The following is a 6,305-nucleotide window of genomic DNA, read 5'->3' on the forward strand; positions in this document are numbered from 1 at the left end:
GGGTTCTCATGAATGTTACGGTCCTTACTAGCCCATTTGTCATCACAGTAATTTATTTATCTCAATTTCACAATTTTAGTCATTGGGCTCTAGAAACCCTAATGGCCCTACAGCGTCCATTAGCAATTTAAGCCCATTTAACTAAAGTTTTATGACCAGTTTACCAGTTTAAGCAGTTTCAATTCTACAGTCTAACAGAACATACTTATTGCCTATTTTTTTTCATATTATACATATTTTTATTATTTCTTTATTATTTACCCGTATGGGCCCGTAAGCCCAATGGGCCCAGTTTTAGCCTATTAAGGCCCAATTATCGAGGTGTAGGAAATTTCACACACGACTAACTTACCACTTTGCGATTTCAGATCTAATGATTTCTAAACATCTTGTGAGCACTCGCACACTCACAAGCCCACGAAATGTCGGAATTTCAGCATTTCGGCTTTTGCCGAATTGAACTATGAGAGGGAGTTCGATACACACCTGATTTGCGATATTCCTTGACAAGATCTCCTACGCGATTTCTCCTATAATCAACTACTTATAGATTAGATCATATTAATATTTAAACCAAATCGAAAACTATCTATTATCATCGCTTACATATTCGGCCACCATCCATAATGGCCCTAGGGTTCATACCTTTGCCGAAATTGATGACTAGATCTAGATTTAGTCACTCCGATGATCCAAGCTTTTCACACACTTCTCGATCGACAGCCTTTAATCCTCACTAGCAAAACAAACCAAATAACACCAAAAAAATCCTTTCAGCCTTAGTCGATAGCCACCCTATGTATATAGGGGTTTTCAGCTTTTTTTAAACCACAAGATACGAATGGAAAGAAGGTTTGAATACTTACCAAGAGATCTACTCGTTGAAGAATGTTCCAAATACCTTTCTACCCCAGATCTGTCGTGAATCCAACTTAAACGTGCGTAGAAAATAGATCTAAATATTAATTCCTGAATCACTAAAATATTAAGCTTTTCAGCTTTTGGATCTATCCTAGTATATGGCTATTGCGATCTAAAAGACAAATAGGTGACGATAAGTTCACCATCGAAGAGACAATCAGTAGAGGAAGAGATGTAAAATTAGAGGTTCGGTCTTTTGAAAGATTAAAAGGAAAGGAGATATGGTTTCAACCAAAGGAGTAATCGGCAACCAATATTTGAGAAGAAAAAGTTGTTTTAAATAGAATTTGGCTTTGAGGAAAGAAAATAGAAAATGAGAGAATTGTTCAGCTTTTGGGAAAAATAGAAAAGAATATGAGCAAAAGAAATAAGATAAAATTTGAATAAAATAGAAACAAAGAAAAAATCTGATTGAAAGGAAAATAAAATTAAAATTGGCTACCACACTAAAAAAAAAAATCCCAAACCTCCAAGAAATGCCCGAATGGGTGCTTAAATAGGCACAAAAGTCCTTTTCCAAATTTAATTCCTTCCTTAGCTGCTTAATTCATGGCCAAATTCAAAGTTTGAATTTAATTCAAACTCTCCACTACTTAGCAGCGGTGAAACTTCCGTACGGCCCTTCCCACGCGCGTACAGCAAAAAGAAGAACTCTCTTACGCGTAACGCTGTTCGAACCTAGGACCTCCAGTTGCCCAGCACGCTACTGGCCACTGGGATGCGTGTTCTCTTTCAACAATATATCGTCACATTTTATCTTAAAGGTTACCTACTGATGTCCCATTCATTTTAAAAATATAAAATTAAAACATACCTGCGCCTGGACTCAAACCCATGCCCTTGTAGAACTCCTAACACCCTACTGCCACTCCGCCACAAGCGTCCTTGTAGCATAACTCGGTCGCAACTATTCTTAAACCTTACTTTAGTGCGAACTGGCTTCTAAAATAAGAACAAGCCTTTACGTGTGCCAACCCTCGAACCTAGGCACTACACCACACTCCAAGCGCCTCTGCCACTGGACCGAGCTAAAATAAGAACAAGCCTTTGCGTGTGCCAACCCTCGAACCTAGGCACTACACCACACTCCCAGCGCCTCTGCCACTGGACCGAGCTTTTCTTTGTGTTACCTTTTAACCCTAACTATATATAAGGCTTCCCTGCGTCGTTCCCTGATATAAAGAAAAATAAAACACTTTTGCACATGCTGGGAGTCGAACCCCAGCTCTCCTTCCCACTACCTAGCATGCTAACCACTGGGCCAAGTACACTTCTTCATGCCCAGTCTTGCCCAATTTATTTTATAAGCCTTATGCCCAGATTCCCTCTATGAGGCAAAAATTAAAACAATTTTTTTCCTAGAGTTTAAACACCAAAACAACAATACTTTTATAAATGTATATATATTTTCCTATCTAATAATAATAATTTTATAAATATATTTAATAATAAAAATTCAAATATCAATAATACAATAAATAATAATAATTTTCATAAAAATTTTCAAACATACATACAATAATATTTTTCTAATAATAATAATTTTATCTCATAATACTAATTAAAATTTCATAAAAATTTAAAATATCCGTAATAATAAATACAGATAAAAATTTTCTAGTAGCAATTTAATTTAAAATTTTTCTTAAACGATAATATTTAAAACTTCTTAATTATTCAGGTTTTCTTCCATCTGAATCCCAGATTCAAAGCCCACTCTTCTAGGCCCCAAATTCAGGGTGTTACAAACTTGGTATAATGTTTTGGTTGTGTATAAATAGTCAAATATGGTATGTTTTGGCAAGTAGTAAATGGAATAGAAATATGCAAATGTTGTCCTGATATGTAGTAGGCATATAAATGGAAAATGCATGATATTAATTAGGTATTTGAATACTATGTCAAATTGGTAAAAAAATGTGTATGAAATGTTATGGATTGGCTGCCTATTGAATTGTAAAATGTTGCAATTTATGTTGGTGCAGGTATGTAAAAATAGGATAGCAAAATGGCTTTGCAAATGGCCTATTTTTGTCCACATGGGTAGAGACACAGGCGTGTGTCTCAGATGTGTGTGACACATGGTCATGTTACACGGCCACGTGTCCCTTGATGTTGAAATTAAAATGAATTCAGTATGCTCCACACGGTCTCACACACGGGCGTGTGACTGGTCATGTTGTACAAGTCAGTATACCCACTAATTGGCACACGGCCTAGTACCCAAGCGTGTGACTTGGCCATGTTGCATAAGTCAGTATAACGTACAGGTTTGGCACGGCCTAGCATACGGCCTGTCACACGGGCGTGTGTGGCCATTTCGAAAGACACATGGTCTTGTGGTTTGCCGTGTGACCCAAGTCAGTATGTACCCCCTGTTTTCACATGATCGGTGACATGGGTGTGTCTGCTGGTGGCCTACCCACATAGGCGTGTGTCCTCTGTTTTGAGAAAAATTTTCAAAGTTTGTGAAAGTTTTATAAGTTGTCAGTTTAGTCCCAAACCACTCCTGAAGCATGTTTAAGGTATCGTAGGCTATTATAAGGGAAAATTGATTGAGATTGAATGTTGATTGTATGAATTGATTGAATGCATGAGAAAAGTACGATTATATGTGTTATAAGTCTACTAATGCTCCGTAACCCTATTCCAGCATTTAATACGGGTGAGGGATGTTACAAGTTTTTTATGATTTGGATGGTACATTGTGGTATTGATATGTTTTGTATTGGTTGGTGTTGGAAATGGTATGAATTATGCTTAAAAGAGGTTGATTGAAAGCCTATTATAATCTTTCTTTTGGTCTCTTTGAATTTTGGTGTAGGTGTATACAAGTTTAGGTGGCAAATTGGCCAATTTTTGGCCACACGGGCATGTGTTTCAACCGTGTGTGACAATGGTTATATTACATGACTGTGTGCCCCCTAGTGTTAAATTAAAATCAAGTCAGTATGCTCCATATTGCCTCACACACGGGCGTGTGACTTAGCCGTGTGGCATAAGTTAGTATACTGATAAACCGTAAATTATACATATTTTTACCCCATGTTTAATGCATTTTATAGATGATTTCTCATTAGAATTGGTAAATTTGATGCTCCTAATACTTTAATTTCATGTTTTGTACTCAGGAAAGCACCAAGAGTCAAAAGGAGCCAAAAACGAGCCAAAAAGGGACAAAACAGACCAAATCGAGAAGATGACATGGCCTAAGCCTTGCCACACGGGCAGCTCACACGCCCATGTCTTTTGAGGGTGTCGACCAAGGCTTTCACGATTCATACGGCCTGGCCATTGACCCACACGGCTGTGTGCAATTTAACAGATCGAACATGACTTGGCAATCATGTTACGTAGGTGTGTCCTTGCTAAGCCCAAGTTAAGTCCAATTTAGAAAAGGCCACTTTGAAGGGTTTCTAGGCATTCCAAAGCCTATAAATACACACTAGAGGAGGAGAAAAGGGGAGACAGAGAAGAGGGATAAGGAATTACCCCAAGGAAGCCGATTGATCCATCTCAGAAGCTGGATTTATCATCAAGACTGAAGATCTCTTCTCAATTCCCCTTCAGGAGTTTTGGGTTTTCTTTATGTTTTGTATTCTTTATTCTTCTAAGATGTTTTCTTATTTAGTTATGAACTAAATCCCCTAATTACCTAAGGGGAATGAAACCTAAGACGAATCTTGTTATTATTTTCTGAATCATATGATAAATATTTAACTTGTTCTTAATTATGTGCTCTTAATTCTTGTTTTGATATCCCAGGATACTGATTCAAGACATGCTCTTATTCAGAGGAGGAATAGACCCTGTCTAAGAGTACATTTGCCATAATTAAGCGGAGTTGATTGCGTGCCTAGTAAGGGGATCCATAGATCGAGTTAATGCAACCCTATAGTGTTAATTAGAGAAAAGTCTCAATTATTCAATCTAGGGATTAGACGTTATTAGTCTTGAATAGGGATAATAACATAACTTAGGGATCTCTACGGAACAAGTTGAATGAATAAATCGTCTGATTCGGAGCCAGAATAACAAGTAAAGTCTAGGAGGATTTTTCCTTAGGTATTGTCTCAAGTCAATCGATTTCCCAAAAGTAATTCCCTAATTCTGTTCTCTGTGCGTTCTTAGTTTAAATAATTAGTTAATTAAAACAAACCCTTTTATTCTTAGGCTAGATAATAAAAAGATAGTTATTACTAGTACTTTTGGTTCCCTTGGGTATGATATCCCGGTCTTGCCATTACTATACTATTGTTCAATAGGTGTGCTTACCTTTTCGTCGTGATAATAGTTAGTCTAGGTTTGATCTTCATTATAAATATTTATTACTTGTTACGAATCACGCGATCAAGTTTTGGCGCCGCTGCTGTGAACCGAAATATTAGGAACACTAAATTTTTATTACTTTAGCCATTTATTTTTCTTGCAATTTTATTTTATTTTATTATTTATTAATTTACTTTTTCTCTCTCTTGGCAGGTTTTTTTTATAGTTTATGACTAGAAGAAACCCGTCGGGACCATTACTTTTTGACGAAGAAATAGATCGTACAATTCGCAAAAATCAAAGAGAAATAAGGCGTAGCTTATGATACATGGAAAACGAGTGAGAAGACGATACTAAAACCCCAACCGACGAGATCGCTGAAAACCAAGGCAATCAGCTACCTCCTGCAATTGCTGTTAATCAAAATCTTGTTCCACGTACTATGTATGATTCTGCTAAACCTTCTTTAACAGGAACTGAATCTAGCATAGTTAGACTTGCTGTAGCTACAAATACTTTTGAATTAAAACCTAACACTATTCAGATGATACAACAGTTTGTTCAGTTTGATGGTTTGCAGGATGAAGATCCCAACGCTCACTTAGCAAATTTACTGGAATTTTACGATACATTCAAAATCAATGGCATTTCTGATGATGCTATTCGTATTTGGTTATTTCCCTTTTCACTAAGAAACTAAGCTAAACAGTGGTTGAACTCATTACCACAAGGGTCTATCACTACTTGGGAACAAATGACCGAGAAATTTTTACTAAAATACTTTTCGCCTGATAAAACGGCTAAATTACGTAATGATATCTCTTTGTTTGTGCAGATGGATTTAGAAACACTTTATGATGCATGGGAGAGATACAAGGACTTACTGAGAAGGTACCCTCACCATGGGTTACTACTTTGGCTTCAAGTGCAAACATTCCACAATGGTCTGAATCTCTCGACTTGGCAATTGGTTGACGCAGCTGCTGGCGGAACCATCAACAATAAAACACCAGAAGGTGCCCATGAATTTATAGAGGAGATGTCACTGAATAACTATCAGTGGCAAGTTATGAGGACTAAGCCAACAAAAATAGTCGGCGTTTATAACATTGATT

The 6,305-nt window shown here is 36.9% G+C and overlaps 1 non-coding gene across 1 annotated transcript; it reads right to left on the bottom strand.

Moving 5' to 3' along the window:
* Positions 1-5,992: 5,992 nt before the first annotated feature.
* On the bottom strand, positions 5,993-6,099 carry LOC128291174 (small nucleolar RNA R71). Its single transcript, XR_008280950.1, has one exon. It is a non-coding gene; the product is annotated as a small nucleolar RNA R71 (small nucleolar RNA).
* Between the last annotated feature and the right edge of the window lie 206 nt (positions 6,100-6,305).

This window comes from Gossypium arboreum, chromosome 3, assembly GCF_025698485.1.
Source record: "Gossypium arboreum isolate Shixiya-1 chromosome 3, ASM2569848v2, whole genome shotgun sequence".
Classification (NCBI taxonomy): domain Eukaryota; kingdom Viridiplantae; phylum Streptophyta; class Magnoliopsida; order Malvales; family Malvaceae; genus Gossypium; species Gossypium arboreum.